The 22506-nt window shown below is 45.3% G+C and overlaps 1 protein-coding gene across 1 annotated transcript in view; it reads left to right on the top strand.

Moving 5' to 3' along the window:
* The first annotated feature begins 10657 nt into the window (after positions 1-10657).
* Positions 10658-22506, top strand: part of SSC4D (scavenger receptor cysteine rich family member with 4 domains) — a 104345-nt gene continuing 92496 nt past the window's right edge. Inside the window, exon 1 of the mRNA XM_056556788.1 lies at positions 10658-10744. The gene's annotated coding sequence lies outside the window, so the exon portion shown is untranslated. The remainder of the gene's footprint in view (positions 10745-22506) is intronic.

Raw genomic sequence — 22506 nt, 5'->3', positions numbered from 1 at the left:
ACAGGATGGTAAGGAGAGAGTTATAGCCTATGCCAGCCAACACCTTCGGGGCTCAGAAAGGAATGACGCTAACTACAGTTCCTTCAAGCTCGAACTTCTTGCTTTGGTCTGGGCGGTCACTGAAAAATTCAAGGACTATTTGGCAGCCACTCCCTTAACGGTTTACACCGACAACAACTCATTGGCACATTTGAACACTGCCAAGCTGGGGGCCATTGAGCAATGCTGGGCCTCTCGACTGGCCAACTACGATTTGAACATCAAGTATTGCAATGGGAAGACCAATGTTAATGCAGATGTGCTCTCCCGCATGGCTCCCGGTGAAGAGCCACCCATGGAAGATGTGTGGGAAGATTTCGAGATGCCGCCCTTTTACCAGAGGTTCGTGAGTCAGAACACTCTGACAGCTCAAGAAGGGGACGACCCAGGGCCTCTCAAGGTCCCCGAAGATCTGTATACCTGGAAAACCCTGCAGGACGAGAGCCGGGTCATGGGGGATCTTCTGGACTATCTATTGCAGAAGGGAGTGCCGACTAGGCTCCGCAAGGGGCAAGGGGACTTGGAGTTGAAGCGGTTATGGTGACAGAGAAATCGTCTGTTTCTCCACAAAGGACTGCTATGCCAAAATTCCTTAGACCCAGTCTCTGGAGAACGCCTGCATCAGATTTTGGTCCCATGAAGGGATGCCGCCATGGTTCTAAATGCCTATCACGACCAGTCGGGACAATTTGGGGTCCACAAGACCGAAGCTACTATCCGAAGGAGGTTCTATTGGGTGGGGATGCGTGGAGATATTGAGAAGTGGTGTGCCGAGTGCACCATCTGTAATGTCACCAAAAATTCTCGCAAACATGCAAGAACCCCGCTACATCCCATCTGTACTGAGAGGCCTAACCAACTGGTTGCTCTGGATCACGTGAAGTTATCCCCTACTTGATCAGGATATACCTATGCCCTGACCATGGTGGATCATTATTCCAAGTGGGTGGTCGTTGTGCCCGTCAAGGATCTAACTGCCAGGACAGCCGCCCAGGTCTTTACAGCCATGGGTCCAACCTCGTTTGAGGCTCAGCTATTCCAGGAACTCTGCCGATTTCATGATTGCAGGAAGCTCAGGACCACTGCATATCACCCTCAAGGGAATGGGCTGTGCGAGAGAATTAATCAGGTGTTCATTTACATGCTAAGGGCAGCATTTGTTTCGAAGCACGAAGAGTGATCCCGACTCCTGCCTGAACTGTTGGAGATCTACAATAATACTATCCACTGTTCCACCGGGTACACTCCCTTCTTCCTGATGATGGTCCGACACGGTCAACTGCCTAAAGATAGAGCCTTTGGGTTGCAAGCACCTTTCAACAACTCTCCTCAGGCCTCTCAAGACTGGGTTTCTGAGCATCAAAGGAGGATTGAAGAAGCTAAGGATATTGTGGAGAAGAAAATGGGCGAGGCTCAGTACAGACAGCAAAAGGATTACAACCGCCATGCACCCGCTCAACCACTGCAACTTGGGGATAGAGTCTGGCTCAGAAAGTTTCCTCGGTCACATAAGCTGCATTTTCTGTGGGAGACCGAGCCTTACACTATTACAGCAATGCCATACCCCGACACGGATGTTTATGTAGTACAGAAGGAGGGGTTTCAGACGCAGGTAGTCCACCGGAATAGGATAAAGCTGTGCATGAAGGACGACTTGCCCGAGCTGCCTCCTTCAGCTCCCTCAGAAGCAAGGCCGACAAGAGAGTATGTTCCAGGAGAAGGAATCCACCCCACGATGGATGTTCCACAGTTCTCCTCTCACCAGCCTACAATGTTCTTTGGCATACAGTGTCCGGCCGCAGCCCAACCGACTTTGATCTCCTCGCCTGGCACTGAGTGCGCTCCAGTGACGGTTCCAATGCTCCCGTACCTTCTCCTAGTACTCCAGGACTCCCCTCACCAAGCCTTATGGGTCACACCAGTCTTGCAGAAGATATGACTCCTGTTTCTAGCCCTCGAGAAGGACCGAAGTTGCCAGGGAGTTGTCTTTCGAGGAAGTTCCTGAGAGTCAAGAAGTGGTGTTGTGTCGGTCTCAAAGGTCCACTCAAAGGAAACTACCCCTAAGATATCAAGACTGACCTTACACATAGTACTGTGCACATAGTACCTCAAAAACAATCATTTGCCTCACTTAAACTTACCTCACTTAAACTTAGTACACAAAAAACAGCCAAACAAAAATATCTCACACTCAAGCAAATGTTTTGGGAATTGTAGCTAATGTCATTTACCAATTCCTGCCACTGTTATGTACTCTAATTCTCTTCTCTTATACGTGTGCGAGATGCCCTGCCTGGCCAGTAGGTACTCTTGTGAGCTAAAAATAATACACAGAGTTAAAGGTAACCTAGGTAAGGTTTATCTGTTGTGTTCTAGGGATAGGAGCGTGTAGCCTATGGACCCTAGTAGCCAGTCTTATTGGTAGAAAGCCTCAGGCAAGCCAATATACCCTCAATGTACTAAACAGGTAGCTAACATGGAAAAAAAAAATATATAGTGAGATTTAAATTGTCTAGTGAGCTTAGAAAAAAATGTTAAGTAAGATGGATCTCATGTGCATAATATCACCCTGTTACTAAATTCATGAACCAACCAATCCTGTTCATGAGCTTACCCAAACAAATGTATGTACCACAAAGAAAATGTAGCTTTATAATGTTGTACCCGACCTTCACTTTGTCCCTCTGTCTTAGGGGACAGACGTCGAGGCCGACTTATCTTAATTAAGGGGGTTTGTGGTGTCCCGGTACAGTATTGCATACCGTACCTAGTGTAGAGGTCCCCAAAGTCAGAGTAACTACGTTCAGGTAGGGTTCCTCAGGTGGGACTGCCCCTAGTCGCCTCTCCTCAAGTCTAATTCTCTAATGATAATACATGTATATATTTAATAATCATATATATTTTAGGATAATGTATAATGCTTACCTTGTTTGGCGTCGCAGGACCTTCAGTCATGTTACCATGCTAATAACCTCTATGGTATGTTGGAGGACCTTTGGAGGTCCTTGGGTCATGTGTTACCCACAAGTCTTTGTAGTGGTGATTCACATCAGTATGGACCAATTAGCACTAGTCCAGCCCCTGCCCATATAGGGGAGCTGTGTCCAATTATCGTTCTCTTGGGTTGCTGCTCTCGTGGATGCCGGACTAACAGGACCGTTCTTTCAAAGACACACTAGGCCTGAAAAACCTGCAGGCCTCAGCTAAACCAAAACCGTGAGTTCAAATCTAAATCCCCGGTAATGCTAGCGTGACTACTGGACCGCAACTAAACCCTTAAATCCAGTGGAACAGCGCACAATTCTAAAAGACTCTAAATGCTAAAGCCCCAACCTTTATCAATCTCCAAGGGAAGCCGTTGTTATGCTTAGAAACTGTTCTGTTATTGAAGCTTGCAGAAATTCTTCAGTAAAAGTTAATCCTGTTTCGGAAAACTCTCCGGTTGTGGACAATCTATTATTATATACCTCCCTATTGCTCTTGGGAAGTGTGGCGGTAGGACAAGCGTTACTGAGGAGCCCTCATCCTGGTGTGATGAATAGCAAGGGTTAACAAACACCCTTTAATTACAGCACAGCTACGCTCCCCATACCCTACATCCCCCAGGCTATCACAACAGGTACACTAATGGTTCAACAGCTATCTTATTTGTATGGCGAACTTATTGGGCCTCATTTACTAAGAGTGTTGGGTTTTTACTAGTGGGAAAAGTTGTTTCAGACTTGCAGGTTTCCTCTCTATTTACTATTGGGAAAAGTCGGGAACATTTTCTGACCAGCTTTTTCTAGGTCGATATTTCCAGCCATTTACCCACAGGATTTTCTGTGAATTCAATAGTAAATCGGTCGGGTTGTGAAACCTCGCCCCTTTTTTGGGCCAACCACGCCCCCTTTGCAACAGACCACGTTTCACATTGCAATGTCGGGTTTGTTGGATTTTTCAGGCACACACTGTCGCAAACTGGCGCAGACTGGCGCAGACATGTCTCAGACACTCTGCGCCAAAATAACCAGACAAAAACTGGTCGGTTTCAGCTTAGTAAATGAGGCCCATTGTCTTTTATGGAACGTAACATTATTAAAGGTGTTATCCAGGGATAGAAACACAGAGTTAATTTCTTCCAAAAACAGCACCACCTCTGTCCTCAGGTTGTGTGTGATATTGCAGCACAGTCCCACTGAGGTGAATGGAGCCAAGTTGTAATACCACACACGACCTGTGGACAGGACAGATGTTTGTGGAAAAAATATCTCTGTGGTTCTATCCCTGGATAACCCCTTTAAACATTCTTGTCTTAAATGAAGAAAAACTACTGGCATAATGTGTTTTGTACGCCTTTGTCTGCTCTGCTCAATTCTACTTTTATCTGATATCAAGGCTTCTTTGCTTCACAATGGGAAATCATATTTCTTATAGCAATTAAAAGAATTATATTAAATTCCTATGAATTTACTTGTCATCGTCTAGTGAAGATAATAAAAATTTTAACCAAATATATAATACAAAGCTTTCTAACAAAATTGGCTAGCAATATGAGTATAGCAAAAAACACAATGGTCAGTACAACAGATGACCGCATTCTGCTCTTGTTTGTTAAATAGCCATGCCTTGTCTCTACTGTGCCCTGAAATCATTCCAGTGCATAGTCTTCAATACCATCTTTCAGCCATTTTCAGCATTTCACAAATGAGGAGGGCAGATTCCCTTCGTCAGACAAAAGACAACATTATTCCATTTCAACCACAGAATGTTAACTGAATGAAGTATTGAAAACACAAAATTAGTCAGTAGATTGACTTTCAGCCCATTACAATTTTAGTATACAGCTACATCATAAAACATAATCTGTATTCACTTGTTACTCTCCATTTACACTTGATGACCAAACTTGTACTATGGAGCATGAGAATATTGTTGTCACTAATTGTATGTATCTATATGGTGGCTATTTTATCCTACTCCCTATCCACACTTATGGTTAGTGAGGGTAAGGACTAGAATAGGTAGGGAATTATATTGTCAGGCTACTCACCTGTATCCTTATCCCCTCCTGGTCAGCTCGTTTAGCTGACACCCTCCACGGTCATCTAAGGCTAAGTTTCTACATGTTTTTTGGAAAAACGCCAAGAAAAACACCAATTCTGCCGCATGGCGTTTTTTCGGCCAAAAAACGCTGTGGCCAGATGTTAGCTGTAAATCAATGAGAAATCGCTAAATTCTTATTCCACTTGACGTTTTTCACTTTGGCGTTTTTGTAATACTTTTGGCGTTCTTTCACTCTTTTTTGGCATTTCTCTGCTCCTTGGCGGTTTTCCAAAATCGCAGCATGTTGAGTCACTGGCGATTTTTTTTGTCAAAATCGTGGCGTTTTTCTACCATAAAAGTCTATGGGAGTGAAAAAACGCCAAGAAAAACGATATGTGGGTTTTAACTTTGGCATTTTTTCAGGCGGTTTTTATTCTAAAAAGTGATGGAGATAACTTTTTTAATAAAATTTCGTAGGGTACCATTAAAATTTTTTTTTTTTTAATGATACAGTAGTGAAGGAAAAAATAGTATCTAATGAAATGTATCTTTTTTAGAACAAAATTTTTATAAATTTTTAAAACAGGGATCCATTTATGTTGGCGGGTGGGGAGCTAAAAATATAGCCGACAATAATAAAAATGTAGTGTGTGTGTGTGTTTTTCACTTTTTTTCTTTATTTCTTAAATTTTTTTAGGTAGTACTACTACTCCCAGCAAGGAACACACTGTTCCATGATGGGAGTAGTAGTACCTGTACTAATTGACAGATCGCTCGTTGCGATCCTCCTGTATAATTTATAGATGCGGCCGGCCGCTCTTCTATGGTCCCCTGCACTGAGGTATATATATGTATATATTTGCCGCAGAGAGCTGTGATTGGCCAGATGGTTCCAGCTTATCACAGCTCTCTGTGGTAAATAGGAATATGTGTATATATACGTCAGTGCAGGGGACCATAGAAGAGCGGCAGGCCACATCTATACAATATACAGGAGGATCACAGCGGGTGTCAGGAGTGACATCCGCTGTTTTTTTTCCTTATCTGCAGGTACTACTACTCCCAACATAAAACACATTCTGCTCCATGCTGGGAGCTGTAGTACCTGCATTAATAGATCGCAGCGGGTGTCAGAAGTTACACTCACTGCGATCTGTCTATTAATACAGATACTACAGCTCCCGGCATGGAGCAGAGTGTGCTCCATGTTGGGAGTAGTAGTACCTGCAGGTAAGAACAGATCACAGCGGGTATCACTACTGACACTCGGTGCGATCGCTAATGCAGAGATGGAACGGCTTTCTCCTGCGCTCGCATCTCTGCACTGTACTCCAGCCAGTGATGTGAATAGAACATCGCACATTCATATTTCCATCAGGGCTGTGATTGGCTGCAACCAATCACCACTCTGGGCGGAAAATATGAATGAGTGATGTTCTATTCACATCACTGGCCGGAGTAAAGTGCAGAGATGTGAGTGCTGTATAGAGCCGCTTGCATCTCTGCTATATTATGGACGATCGCATCGGATGTCCCATCATGGAACAGTATGTTCCATACTGGCAGTAGTAGTACTACCTAAAAAAAATTAAAAAATAGAGAAAAAAGTGAAACACACACTTTATTAAAAATTATAAAAATTTTGTAATAAAATATATAAATTTCGTTAAATAAAATTTTTTCCATCACTACTGCATCCTTTTTTTTTTTGGTACCCAACAAATTTTGTGTACCAAAAGAAATTGCCAAGGTGCAATTTCCACACAAATGAAAAACGGCAGAAAAACGGCAGAAAAAACGCCAGAATTGCGTTTTTTCAGGCGTTTTTTTATTCAACCCAAAAAACGCAGGACAAAAAACCAAGTAGAAACTTACCGTATATACTCGAGTATAAGCCGAGGCCCCTAATTTCACCCCAAAATCCCAGGAAAAGTTATTGACTCGAGTATAAGCCTAGGGTGTGAAATACATCATCCCCCCCTGTCATCATCCAGACCCTCATCATCATCACCGCCTGTCATCATCCCCTTGTCATCATCCCACACCCCACCTTCATCATCCCCTTGTCATCATCCCCTTGTCATCATCCCACACCCCCCCTTCCTCATCCCCTTGTCATCATCCCCACCCCCCTTCATCATCCCCTTGTCATCATCCCACACCCCCCTTTCATCATCTCCTTGTCATCATCCCACACCCCCCTTTCATCATCCCCTTGTCATCATCTCCTTGTCATCATCCCACACCCCCCCCCTTCATCATCCCCTTGTCATCATCCTCTTGTGAACTATCCGCCCTCAGTGGTCTTCAACCTGCGGACCTCCACAGGTTTCAAAACTACAACTCCCAGCAAGCCCGGGCAGCCATCGGCTGTCCGGGCTTGCTGGGAGTTGTAGTTTTGAAACCTCTGGAGGTCCGCAGGTTGAAGACCACTGCGGCCTTCGACATCATCCAGCCCCCTCTCACCCCCTTTAATTCTGTACAGTACTCGCCTCCGCTCGGCGCTGGTCCGGTGCTGCAGGACTGTCCGGTGAGGAGGTCGTTTGGTGGGATAGTGGTTCCGGGCTGCTATCTTCACCAAGGGGGGCCTCTTCTCCATGCTTCGGGCCCAGAATAGAGGCGTTGCCTTGACGATGACGCAGAAGGACGTTGGTAATGAACGTACCTCTGCATCGTCGTCAAGGCAACGTGACTATTCTGGGGCCAGGCCCGAAGCGCTTAGAAGAGGCCTCCCTGGTGAAGATAGCAGCCCGGAACCACTATCCCACCGGACGACCTCCTCACCGGACAGTCCTGCAGCACCGGACCAGCGCCGAGCGGAGGCGAGTACTGTACAGAACTAAAGGGGGTGAGAGGGGGCTGGATGATGTCGAAGGCCGCAGTGGTCTTCAACCTGCGGACCTCCAGAGGTTTCAAAACTACAACTCCCAGCAAGCCCGGGCAGCCATCGGCTGAAGACCAATTGCGGGTGGAGCGTTCACTAGAGTATAAGCCGAGGGGGGTGTTTTCAGCACGAAAAATCGTGCTGAAAAACTCGGCTTATACTCGAGTATATACGGTAGCCTAATAAATATAAGTATATATTTGACTTGTAATTCAATGCTGAGGCTATTTTTTGCACTCTTGTAGTTGGGCACCACTTGTGGTCGTATGTATATTTTTGTATATTTTAATTGATATTTAGTAAAAGTTATATTTTACACTTCATCTTTGTGTCTAATTGGTAGAAATCAACTTCTGCTACATGTAACAATATTTTCTCCATGGACACCACTATCTTAGTCACCTAGAGGAGTGACGTACTATCCTATTTTTCTCTTTATATTTTTTTAGTCCGTAAAGTAGTCAGAATGACATTAAAGAAGTTTATTAACCCTTTAGGCGTTTCACAGAAATAAAAGCAAAGTGGAGGCAGACTTAAAATTATTATAATTTTTTTTTTTTTTGTAGATTTTTCATTTTAATCCATTTTTTTTCTGTAACACAGACAGACAAGAAATGACAAACAATACATGTTTATGGAGAGGGGAAGAAAGGAGATGTTAGGGGGGAGTGCACACAAGCTGCAAAAATCACACACAAGGATCACACACAAGCTGCAAAAATACAGTAATGGTATACCTCTCTAAGTAATAGATCTCAACCCAGGGCTTTATTCACAGTTTAGACAGTTCACCACTGCTTTATCGTGCTTTCCATGCTACTGATGCACTTTAGGCTCTGAATAAAGACATAGATGTGCAAGATATCCCCCTCTCTTTATGTACAATGTGTAATGTAAATGCTAGGCTCTGCCCACCGGCCTTAGGAGGACTGAAACTTATGGATAAAACCTGTAGAGCAGAAATCTGTTAAAAATGCTATAAATAAGTTATATAATGGCCATAAATAGTGCCGCTTCTTATGTACATACACATGGCAGCTTATCCTGAAAAGTCACCTAAAAAACAGGTATGCTCTAAGTAGGTGTTGACAAAGAAATAAAACTCAAGATTTATTCCCCGAATTCTGATATACTTAGAAATATCCCATATGTGACCTTTGTGGGCTACGTGTCTCTCACACAGGCCTCAGACATGAAAGCATGCTGTGTGGCTTTTGGGGCATCCTTTTAGTTTAGGATATTTGGCTGGCATCATATAAAATTACAGGGGCCTTGGGGTGCAAAAATATTTTTGGGAGACAAGTGGACGCTTTCATTGGTACCATTCTGGGGTACATGTGACACTGATTTTTTTTTTTTTTTTTTTTAATAAGGTGGTATACATAAAAAAATCTATTCTGTGTTTTTTTTTAAATTTTTTAGATAGTTCATCATGCGGTATAAATGACATGTTAACGTTACACTGCAGGTTGATAAAATTATGGCGATACCAAATTTGTATACTTTTTTTTATATTTTAGTTCAATTATGGCATAAAAATCATGTTTGTAAGTCCTGCATTCTATGAGCTGTAACTTTTTTATTTTTTCACTGATGCAATGATGCAATTGTGTGAGGACTCTTTTTTTGCGGGACATGTTGATGTATTTGGGGGGGTCTATTTTTGGGGGTGTATTGTGCACATTTTTTTATTTTTCAATTTTTCTAATTTTTTATACTTTTTTTTATTTTACAACCTTTTTCACTCTTTTTTTTTTTTTTTTACTATTATACACAGAATTCAATGGAGTACACATCTGTACTCCATTGAAGTATGCCTATGTCTGTCAGTACTGTAGGTAGGGACTGATCGCTCATGGGGCCATGACAACAGAGGCCAGTGTAAGGCCTCTGGTTGCCATGATAACCATCGGCGCTTTGCTTTCCCTTTGCAGAGCGACGATCAGTGACAGAGGGAGCTCCCTCCCTCTGTTACCCTAATAGATGCTGCGGTCTCAGCGTCTACAGGGTTAACCCAGGATCGGAGCGCAGCTGTGACAGTTTATTCTCATCTGGTACATGTACTTGGTGATGCGGGAAGTCATCCCTAATCACCACATCAAATAAAGTTCATAAAGTATACCTATTGTTATAAAAGATTTTTGTAAACCTGCATGGTTTTGTTAGATTAACAAGCTCAGTAACCTCTAGTATGGAGGACACAAGCATCTCAGCAATATGTGCAGGGCATCCTTTTACCATATGTGTCATTTTGTCTTTAGGCTAAAGGCCGCCCAACAGGGTACTAGGGTCTCCTTTTAGTTGCACAGTTTTCCTCACCTCAATAAGCTTATATTTTCACTCTAATATTGTAATCATTTACATATATCTTTATTAAATTCTCACATATTAAGTTTCATTTGACTTCAACAATTCCTTTTGGTGCATACATTTTGTCAATGAGTGTGTAAAGTTTCTCTTCTTCAAGCCTGTGTTAGAAGGCCAGGTAATTTAGGCTATTTGATTTGCTGATGCTTAAAACCAGTTTTCTCATACTACCTTATCCTCATCAAACATGAGTAGGTTGAACTAATTAAGTGACCAAAAATTATCTATCTATCTAGAGAAAGGTTAAGGAAATATCTGTATACTATTGTGCTGTTATAGATATATCATACTTTCTTATTTTTATTCTTTAATTCAAATTTTTTAGACCCTCTGCACTGTAATCCAACATTTCCATACCCTGTTATAAATGTGTCTACTGCGCAAAAAACACGGAACAAATGCCCTTGAAGGAGCAGAACTGGTGTTGAAGTAAGTATACTTTTGTGGGTGTCTACATTACACGCATTATGAAATGTGCACTAATGAGCATAATTGTCTTTTCTGTCCTAATCATAAGAGCCATACTAAGTTGAATTCGGATTTCTTCCACTTCAGGTTATAGGTCTGGAGGAAACTAATGCTTGTTACGTTGGCCAGAAATAAGAGCAGCCTAGGCTTACCAATGAACCCTGACCTTAACAAGGGACCACAAACTTGGTGATGGTCCCTACTCTGAGGAAAGTGCAGAGCGTAACAATGTCAGGGTCAGGTTAGGACACAATGGGATAAACAGGCTCAGACCAGGAAGCAATAACAAAACACAGGGAATGATTGAACAGAAAGATAAAGAGAAGTCAGGCAAGTCAAATTAAAACCAAGATAGCAACACAGTACCTAATCAGAAGGCAGAAGGGTACTAAGGTCAAAAGCCAAAGTAGTAAATGCAGGTCAGACAGTAACACAATAGATAGAGGACCAATGCAAGGAAGAATCTCTATCACAGGCAATGTGTAGAGGACAGACTGAAGTTTAAATACCTCAGCTCAATTTTGTGCATGCCAAGGCAAGATGCCTTTGGCTCATCATCCACAGTTCTGATTTGGCGCAGGTTTCGTCATGACAATGACTGACACTACAGCCAAAACACAGGAGGGTTTGAAACTGAAGCTAGGACTAGAGGTAGACACACAGGTTAGAATGCTCTTTTAAGAGAGCAGCATATTCTTTTTCTTTTTGTCCTAGGGTTTAATTATAGGAATGCTTTAACCAGGTGCCCATCTGAATAAGCTTACTAATGATCCCCTTATGAGCAGCCCAAATTATCGACGGAAAGATGGAATCAAAATAAAATTTTACCTCGTCGCCTATTTCCTGAAGACAGGTTGGGTTGAGGAGGGCAATATCATTAAATAGGCACTGTTATATACTGTTAATAAGCACTACTTTGCATAGATCAATAGAACAAGCCATTATTAAAAAATTTGTAATATATGTTATTCGGCAAAATCTGCTCAGTTTGTCCTGCAGTTCACTAAAGAAGAAAAATGACAAACAATACATGTTTATGGAGAGGGGAAGAAAGGAGATGTTAGGGGGGAGTGCACACAAGCTGCAAAAATCACACACAAGGATCACACACAAGCTGCAAAAATACAGTAATGGTATACCTCTCTAAGTAATAGATCTCAACCCAGGGCTTTATTCACAGTTTAGACAGTTCACCACTGCTTTATCGTGCTTTCCATGCTACTGATGCACTAGGCTCTGAATAAAGACATAGATGTGCAAGATATCCCCCTCTCTTTATGTACAATGTGTAATGTAAATGCTAGGCTCTGCCGACCGGCCTTAGGAGGACTGAAACTTATGGATAAAACCTGTAGAGCAGAAATCTGTTAAAAATGCTATAAATAAGTTATATAATGGCCATAAATAGTGCCGCTTCTTATGTACATACACATGGCAGCTTATCATGAAAAGTCACCTAAAAAACAGGTATGCTCTAAGTTCCAACGAAAAGCCAGTGGCCTTGACCACAGCAGGCTAAAATCAATCAAGATATCATAATCTGACCATGTACATGGGTGATTTTAGGCAAAGTAAAAAGGGGTAGAAGAACAGCATGGACAAGAATATGCTCAATCCTTCAGAAGGTTTTATCGGCAGATGAGATATACTCTCTTCTTGTCCTGTTATGATTGCACCAGGCATTAGTCAAGTCATTCTTTAATAACAACTATGCTAACAGGAGACCCCTGGGGTCAGTGTGGAGAGCTGAGGGTTTGATCTATCCAGGACATGGTCAAGTGCCACATTTCAGAATCTACACCCAGAAACAAAGAATGCTCTACGTGGGGAAGTAGTTGCTTGAATTAGTGTTAGGAGCATAAAAATAACTAAAGGAAACCACAGAACCCAATGACCAAAATAAACCGACTGGTTGGATGATGTGTGATATAATGGTAAGTGAAGGAAACCCAGTAAATCCAGACTCCCATATTATTCTCTGTTGCTTAGGCTAGGAAGCCATGTTTGAGACCATCTATGAAAATGAGTAGGAACAGAGTTATTGGAAAAGTGGGGCTCCTGAAGACGTATGTCAGCTGCCAAAAGAATGGTATTACTGAAAGTCTTACCTCCATCTAACTTGGGAGTTTAACCCTTGCACACTGTGGGATAAAATTTTTAAGTAAGAGCTGCCAGAGGGGACAGAGTAATAACACACTCTAGGGAGGCCAAATGTCAAACCACTTCATCAAAGAAAATTACTCAAGCTAAAGGCAGAGCCAAGCTTTCAATAGGACTAAAGGACGAGACAAGCAAACAAAAAGACACACAAGGAGAAGGAGAAAAAAACATTGGGCAAAATGTATATGAAATAGGTCAGTGACTCTAATGAACAAAGTAAGAAACAGACAGGAAGCTAATGTAAATAGCAGTTATGTACAACAGGTCCACCCAAAAGATCTGTATCCAAACACAGCATATAGAAAGTATAATAAAAATAATTATAAACAATAACTTGAAAAACAAATTGAGCCCCTCAGTGTGCCCCCTCTTCCCCCGAACCCATTAACAAGAGAAAATGAACAACAAAAGTGTCAGTAAGAAGAAAAAAGTACAAAAGAGGAAGCCATTTAATTTATTAAGATGACCTGGCTTGTCTTTTTTTTTCTTAAGAGGGGTTATGCATGTTGGTGGATCTGTTCTTTTGCTTTTGCTAAAGTAAAAAAAAGTGGCTGTCTGAAGTTGGGAGCTCCCTCTTGAAAAGAGACAAGGGAATGCATGCGGTTCTGATAGGGAAACCGCAAACAGAACAAAAATCCCTAGTGATATTTGATCTCATGGCGGGACTTGTATAAGCAGCTTCAGTACCCCCTGGATGGTTAGTGGAGCAATTTTAGCAAAAATGTGAATTGCATGGTCACCAAGCTGAAGTCCTTATTTTAGACCATCAGCATGACCTTCTCCTTACTTTTCTAAAAGGTAGGTGTCACGATGCCGGCTGGCAGGTAGTGGATCCTCTGTGCCAGAGAGGGATAGGCGTGGACCGTGCTAGTGGATCGGTTCTAAGTCACTACTGGTTTTCACCAGAGCCCGCCGCAAAGCGGGATGGTCTTGCTGCGGCGGTAGTGACCAGGTCGTATCCACTAGCAACGGCTCAACCTCTCTGACTGCTGAAGATAGGCGCGGTACAAGGGAGTAGACAGAAGCAAGGTCGGACGTAGCAGAAGGTCGGGGCAGGCAGCAAGGATCGTAGTCGGGGGCAACGGCAGGAGGTCTGGAACACAGGCTAGGAACACACAAGGAAACGCTTTCACTGGCACAATGGCAACAAGATCCGGCGAGGGAGTGAAGGGGAAGTGAGGTATAAATAGGGAGTGCACAGGTGAACACACTAATTGGAACCACTGCGCCAATCAGCGGCGCAGTGGCCCTTTAAATCGCAGAGACCCGGCGCGCGCGCGCCCTAGGGAGCGGGGCCGCGCGCGCCGGGACAGGACAGACGGAGAGCGAGTCAGGTACGGGAGCCGGGATGCGCATCGCGAGCGGGCGCTACCCGCATCGCGAATCGCATCCCGGCTGGAGACGGTATCGCAGCGCACCGGGTCAGTGGAGCTGCCCGGAGCGCTGCGGTAGCGAGAGAGAAGCGAGCGCTCCGGGGAGGAGCGGGGACCCGGAGCGCTCGGCGTAACAGTACCCCCCCCCTTGGGTCTCCCCCTCTTCTTAGAGCCTGAGAACCTGAGGAGCAGACTTTTGTCTAGGATGTTGTCCTCAGGTTCCCAGGATCTCTCTTCAGGTCCACAGCCCTCCCAATCCACCAAAAAGAACCTTTTTCCTCTGACCGTCTTGGAGGCCAGTATCTCTTTCACTGAGAAGACGTCAGAAGAACCGGAGACAGGAGTGGGAGAAACTAATTTGGGAGAGAAACGGTTGATGATGAGTGGTTTAAGAAGAGAGACATGAAAGGCATTAGGAATACGGAGAGAAGGAGGAAGAAGAAGTTTGTAAGAGACGGGATTAATTTGGCACAAGACTTTGAAAGGACCAAGATAGCGTGGACCCAGTTTGTAACTGGGGACACGAAAGCGGACATATTTAGCGGAGAGCCATACCTTGTCTCCGGGAGCAAAAATGGGGGGAGCTCTTCTTTTCTTATCGGCAAACTTTTTCATGCGAGATGAAGCCTGTAAAAGAGAATCTTGGGTCTCTTTCCATATGATGGAAAGGTCACGAGTCACTTCATCTACAGCGGGCAAACCAGAGGGCAAGGGAGTAGGGAGGGGGGGAAGAGGGTGACGGCCGTACACCACGAAAAATGGGGATTTGGAGGAAGATTCAGAGACTCTAAAGTTATACGAGAATTCGGCCCATGGTAGAAGATCTGCCCAATCATCCTGGCGGGAGGAAACAAAATGTCGTAAATAATCACCCAGGACCTGGTTAATTCTTTCTACTTGTCCATTGGATTGAGGATGATATGCAGAAGAAAAGTTTAATTTAATCTTGAGTTGTTTACAGAGAGCCCTCCAGAATTTTGACACGAATTGGACGCCTCTATCCGAGACTATCTGTGTGGGCAACCCGTGAAGACGAAAAATGTGTACAAAAAATTGTTTAGCCAACTGAGGCGCTGAAGGAAGACCAGGAAGAGGGATGAAATGTGCCATCTTGGAGAATCGATCAACGACCACCCAAACAACAGTGTTGCCACGGGATGGGGGTAGGTCTGTAATAAAATCCATACCAATCAGAGACCAAGGCTGTTCAGGGACAGGCAGAGGATGAAGAAAACCAGCGGGCTTCTGGCGAGGAGTCTTATCCCGGGCACAGACAGTGCAGGCTCGCACAAAGTCCACGACATCCGTCTCCAGAGTCGGCCACCAATAGAAGCGAGAGATGAGTTGCACAGATTTCTTGATGCCAGCATGACCTGCGAGATGGGAGGAGTGACCCCATTTGAGGATTCCGAGGCGTAGGCGTGGAGAGACGAAGGTCTTTCCTGGAGGAGTTTGCCTGATGGAGGCTGGAGAAGTGGAAATCAGGCAGTCAGGAGGAATGATGTGTTGCGGAGAGAGTTCAACTTCCGAGGCATCCGAGGAACGAGAGAGAGCATCGGCCCTAATGTTCTTATCGGCAGGCCGAAAGTGAATTTCAAAGTTAAATCGGGCAAAGAACAGAGACCACCTGGCCTGGCGAGGATTCAGCCGTTGGGCAGACTGGAGATAGGAGAGGTTCTTGTGATCGGTGTAAATAATAACTGGAAATCTTGATCCCTCCAGCAGATGCCTCCATTCCTCAAGTGCTAATTTAATGGCTAGAAGCTCTCGATCCCCGATGGAGTAGTTCCTCTCCGCCGGAGAGAAGGTCCTAGAAAAAAACCCACAAGTAACAGCATGCCCGGAAGAATTTTTTTGTAGAAGGACCGCTCCAGCTCCTACAGAGGAGGCATCAACCTCCAATAGGAAGGGTTTAGATGGGTCAGGTCTGGAGAGCACAGGAGCCGAAGAAAAGGCAGACTTGAGCCGTTTAAAGGCGTCTTCCGCTTGAGGAGGCCAAGACTTGGGATTGGCATTTTTTTTGGTTAAAGCCACGATAGGGGCCACAACGGTAGAAAAATGTGGAATAAATTGCCTGTAATAATTGGCGAACCCCAAAAAACGTTGGATAGCACGGAGTCCGGAGGGGCGTGGCCAATCTAAGACGGCAGAGAGTTTGTCTGGATCCATTTGTAGTCCCTGGCCAGAGACCAAGTATCCTAGGAAAGGAAGAGATTGGCATTCAAACAGACATTTCTCTATCTTGGCATAAAGTGGATTGTCACGAAGTCTCTGAAGAACCATACGGACATGCTGGCGGTGTTCTTCTAGATTGGCAGAAAAAATCAGGATATCGTCCAGATATACAACAACACAGGAGTATAAGAGATCACGAAAAATTTCATTAACAAAGTCTTGGAAGACGGCAGGGGCGTTGCACAGGCCAAAGGGCATGACCAGATACTCAAAGTGTCCATCTCTAGTGTTAAATGCCGTTTTCCATTCATCCCCCTCTCTGATGCGGATGAGATTATAAGCACCTCTTAAGTCCAGTTTGGTAAAGATGTGGGCACCTTGGAGGCGATCAAAGAGTTCAGAGATGAGGGGTAGGGGGTAGCGGTTCTTTACCGTGATTTTATTAAGACCGCGGTAGTCAATGCAAGGACGTAGAGAGCCATCTTTTTTGGACACAAAGAAAAATCCGGCTCCGGCAGGAGAGGAGGATTTACGGATAAAGCCTTTTTTTAAATTTTCCTGGATGTACTCCGACATAGCAAGAGTCTCTGGGGCGGACAGAGGATAGATTCTGCCCCGGGGTGGAGTAGTGCCCGGGAGGAGGTCAATAGGACAATCATAAGGCCTGTGAGGAGGTAGAGTCTCAGCTTGTTTTTTGCAAAAAACATCCGCAAAGTCCATATAGGCCTTAGGGAGACCGGTTACAGGGGGAACCACAGAGTCACGGCAAGGGGTACTGGGAACCGGTTTTAGGCAGTCCTTGAAACAAGAGGGCCCCCAACTCTTGATCTCCCCAGAGGACCAATCCAGGGTTGGGGAATGGAGTTGAAGCCAGGGTAGTCCAAGGAGGATTTCGGAAGTGCAATTGGGGAGGACCAAAAATTCAATCTTCTCGTGATGAGGTCCGATGCACATTAGAAGGGGCTCCGTGCGGAAACGTATGGTACAGTCCAATCTTTCATTGTTTACACAATTGATGTAGAGGGGTCTGGCGAGACTGGTCACTGGGATGTTGAACCTGTTGACGAGAGAGGCCAAAATAAAATTTCCTGCAGATCCGGAATCCAAGAAGGCCATAGTAGAGAAGGAGAAGGCAGAGGCAGATATCCGCACAGGCACAGTAAGACGTGGAGAAGCAGAGTAGACATCAAGGACTGTCTCACCTTTGTGCGGAGTCAGCGTACGTCTTTCCAGGCGGGGAGGACGGATAGGACAATCCTTCAGGAAGTGTTCGGTACTGGCACAGTACAGGCAGAGATTCTCCATGCGGCGTCGTGTCCTCTCTTGAGGTGTCAGGCGAGACCGGTCGACCTGCATAGCCTCCACGGCGGGAGGCACAGGAACGGATTGCAGGGGACCAGAGGAGAGAGGAGCCGGGGAGAAAAAACGCCTTGTGCGAACAAAGTCCATATCCTGGCGGAGCTCCTGACGCCTTTCGGAAAAACGCATGTCAATGCGAGTGGCAAGATGGATGAGTTCATGTAGGTTAGCAGGGATTTCTCGTGCGGCCAGAACATCTTTAATGTTGCTGGATAGGCCTTTTTTAAAGGTCGCGCAGAGGGCCTCATTATTCCAGGATAATTCTGAAGCAAGAGTACGGAATTGTACGGCGTACTCGCCAACGGAAGAATTACCCTGGACCAGGTTCAACAGGGCAGTCTCAGCAGAAGAGGCTCGGGCAGGTTCCTCAAAGACACTTCGAATTTCCGAGAAGAAGGAGTGTATAGAGGCAGTGACGGGGTCATTGCGGTCCCAGAGCGGTGTGGCCCATGACAGAGCTTTTCCAGACAGAAGGCTGACTACGAAAGCCACCTTAGACCTTTCAGTAGGGAACTGGTCGGACATCATCTCCAAGTGCAGGGAACATTGGGAAAGAAAGCCACGGCAGAATTTAGAGTCCCCATCAAATTTATCCGGCAAGGATAGTCGTAGACCAGAAGCGGCCACTCGCTGCGGAGGAGGTGCAGGAGCTGGCGGAGGAGATGATTGCTGAAGCTGTGGTAGTAGCTGCTGTAGCATCACGGTCAGTTGAGACAGCTGTTGGCCTTGTTGCGCTATCTGTTGTGACTGCTGGGCGACCACCGTGGTGAGGTCGGCGACAACTGGCAGAGGAACTTCAGCGGGATCCATGGCCGGATCTACTGTCACGATGCCGGCTGGCAGGTAATGGATCCTCTGTGCCAGAGAGGGATAGGCGTGGACCGTGCTAGTGGATCGGTTCTAAGTCACTACTGGTTTTCACCAGAGCCCGCCGCAAAGCGGGATGGTCTTGCTGCGGCGGTAGTGACCAGGTCGTATCCACTAGCAACGGCTCAACCTCTCTGACTGCTGAAGATAGGCGCGGTACAAGGGAGTAGACAGAAGCAAGGTCGGACGTAGCAGAAGGTCGGGGCAGGCAGCAAGGATCGTAGTCGGGGGCAACGGCAGGAGGTCTGGAACACAGGCTAGGAACACACAAGGAAACGCTTTCACTGGCACAATGGCAACAAGATCCGGCGAGGGAGTGAAGGGGAAGTGAGGTATAAATAGGGAGTGCACAGGTGAACACACTAATTGGAACCACTGCGCCAATCAGCGGCGCAGTGGCCCTTTAAATCGCAGAGACCCGGCGCGCGCGCGCCCTAGGGAGCGGGGCCGCGCGCGCCGGGACAGGACAGACGGAGAGCGAGTCAGGTACGGGAGCCGGGATGCGCATCGCGAGCGGGCGCTACCCGCATCGCGAATCGCATCCCGGCTGGAGACGGTATCGCAGCGCACCGGGTCAGTGGAGCTGCCCGGAGCGCTGCGGTAGCGAGAGAGAAGCGAGCGCTCCGGGGAGGAGCGGGGACCCGGAGCGCTCGGCGTAACAGTAGGCTTGACCACAACATCACAAGGAATGCAATCCAGACAGGGAGCCACAGAGCCCTGTGAATTCTGTCTCATAGAATATATATGGCATCCCTGGACAAATGATTTGTACAAGCCCTAAAGGTTTTTTAGCTTCTCGATTTTGGAGGTGGACAGATTAAAGTTGGTCATACAAATCAGAAATGTCCACATTTTGGTTGACCTTCACTACAGTAGAATCCAGCTTATTCTCCATCAGGTCAATCTGCTGAGCGAACTGTGTGGTCAAAACTATATTTCCCAATTAGGCTGCTTCCTGCAAACTTGTCCCTTAGCTTTAGAAGCCTACAAGAAGATAGCTGCCATTGCTTGATCAATAGAAGACTGGAGAGAATGTCATTGATCAAAAAATAAATCTGATCACAGACTCAGCAAGGATGGACTCACTGGATAAGTGGCAGCACAACGTACGGCAAAATAGATTTCCATTGGACACTTAGACATGATTGAACATCTTGTCACCAGCAATGACATAGAGGATGAGCGTCTCTAACAGCGTAGCAGAGTAATACATTTCAAAACCCACAGCAACACTTAAGAGCAATCAGAGTAAGTAGTGCAGATGATAATTGAGACCCTTCAGATGTAAGAACAGCCAGTCGCTATTCTCCAGAGCACTAGGTGGCAGCAGAAAACTATGGAAATGGGCTCAATACAAGTTCAAGAAGCTCAATGTAAGTCCAGGGGATCTTGTAGTGCAGAGTAAGCCCTCTGTATACAAGTCCTATCTAGAAGTTGCAATAAAGTGACAAGAGGCTGCTAAAATAGCACACAGTGTTAGGCTAACTTTGAGAGGCTGGCCAGTCCCAAATATATATGGGCACACTTTAGATATTCTTAATGCAGACAAAGCGTGGGCCTAGAAAAAACTGCCACTGTGTCCTGTTTATTAGGCTAAGAGGCAACAGTGCGGGTAAAACTAAAGGAAGTCCTGGCAAGTAATAGCAATCAACAGTGAGCCTGGCACCCCAGCTAGAAAGCTGCAGAAAACTTGTATCTCATGGGGTTGGCAGAAAGCCACTCAGAGTGGTCAGCAGCACAAAGGAGAGATGATGAGCATTCCTGAATAGCTCACTTTCACATAGCGGCACGGAGAGGTCAACAGACGCAAGCACTAGGTGCCAGGCAATCTCTTGAATGAGAGGTGAGTTAGAGGAGCCATCAGTATATTGGCAGCAGCACAAATATCTTCCTCACAGCTGCCGAGGGGGTGAGCAGTAAGAGTGGTGTGTGAGTCCCACCACAGGCCAATGTAGCCGATGGAACCATAAGGGATAATCCAGGCAGGAGACCCCTCAATGTGCTTGTGTTTGCGTTGACTGGGGAGAGAAAACTAGATACAGAAAGGGGCTCTAGGCTGGCACAAAATAAGGGAGAAGGGTCTGAGAGCAGGATCACCACACTCTCACGTATGCTCTCCTTGCTGCTAAAGCCATGCCCTCATCACATGGATTTTAAAATATATTTTGAAAATACAGTCAATGAAGGGAACCACCCATCCTACTACAGGCTTTGTTTTAGTGGGATTATGGAAAGAGCACAGCTCAGTTCTTTGTTATATTAACAAGTATTACTATTAAACTCTCAAAATAAGTCATTTTATGGCTCAGGTGACTTAAGGGCCACCCAGAGAGAATTGTATTATGTTGAGAAAATGCATTACAAGTTTTTTTTTCTTTTTTTCCTTTTCCCTTTCTGGAGATACTGCTTGGGAATTAGGGTTAGGTTGATGTGTATCAAACAATTGCCATGTCTTTTTTTGAGATTTAAAAAATAAAAATACAAACAAACCCATTCTAAGTCAATAGAGAATGTAGCAGGTATGTATGGGTAATTAATTATATATTCCCCAACAATGGGTGCAGCTCATTTGCCTTTCAGGAACAGAGTTTTTGCTAAAGAACATTGCCTAAAGCACAGTTGTTTCAGTCACCTAGACACATCTGGCAGCAGCAAGATGTATTCATGTATCATAAATCAACTTTTTACCTTCAGTTCCCTGTCAGTTTTCCAAAGGTTTCCTCGACCATGTCCATGAGTGAATGCTATGTCAATGTGGGGTGGCCACCAGTGCTGCTAAAGGTCTTAATGTAGCTGTTGCTGGTGCCAGTTCTATGTCTGCAGCTGATGAAGGTGGTGTGGTCCCTCTTGACCCTTCTGTCTGCTCTTGAGCTGCTCCCTCTGTATCCTCCAAAGGCTTCATGGTTGAGGTACTAGAGGATACCTACTACATCTGTTGATGCTCATCTTATACATCAAATGACTCTGCTAGGATACTATACAACAAAATATGTTCACATTGCTGTTTCCTAAAACTATGCTTGCTAGAGCTTGTGTGCATGCACATTAAAGGGGTACTCCACTTCCCCAGCGTTTGGAACATTTTGTTCGGAACTCTGTGTGCGGGGGTTGTGATATCATGGCCACTCCCCTCGTAACGTCATGCCACGCCCCCTCAATACAAGTCTATGGGAGGGAGTGTGACAGTCTATGGGAGGAGGCGTGACAACACAACCCCCGCAGCCCGCACCCAGCATTCAGAACAAAATGTTACGAACACTGGGGCAGTGGAGTGCCCCTTTAAGTACAGTGCAAGACAACATCTACATACTGCAAAATAGAAACGTGAGGTTTCTGTCCTCCCTGAGTTCACATCAATAAGACAAAAAAAAAATACCTCTTAAGGCATCCTCCAAATGTAGAAGAATAAACAAAGGACTCACCAGGTCTTCCCACCCCCCACACCACTGCTCTTGTCCATTCCCCCGCACAAGATGTATCCCGCTGATTTTCTACATTCAAGTTTGAAGATATTTGCTCTACAGACCCGGTGAGTGCTTTGTTTATTGTTCCACATTTGGAGGATTACCATTCACCTTGTTTCTTATGCATGAGCACCGCATATAGGGCTGAGCATACAGGGTTACGTAGCTGCCACAGACAAGAGTGGGCTTTCAGTGGTGTAGCTACAGTGGTGCCGAGGACTGTTTGTCACGATGCCGGCTGGCAGGTAGTGGATCCTCTGTGCCAGAGAGGGATTGGCGTGGACCGTGCTAGTGGATCGGTTCTAAGTCACTACTGGTTTTCACC

Source organism: Hyla sarda, chromosome 2, assembly GCF_029499605.1.
Source record: "Hyla sarda isolate aHylSar1 chromosome 2, aHylSar1.hap1, whole genome shotgun sequence".
NCBI classification, from domain to species: Eukaryota; Metazoa; Chordata; class Amphibia; order Anura; family Hylidae; genus Hyla; species Hyla sarda.
The sequence above is the reverse complement of the archived record's forward strand: the minus strand, read 5'-3'. Positions and strand labels throughout refer to the sequence as shown.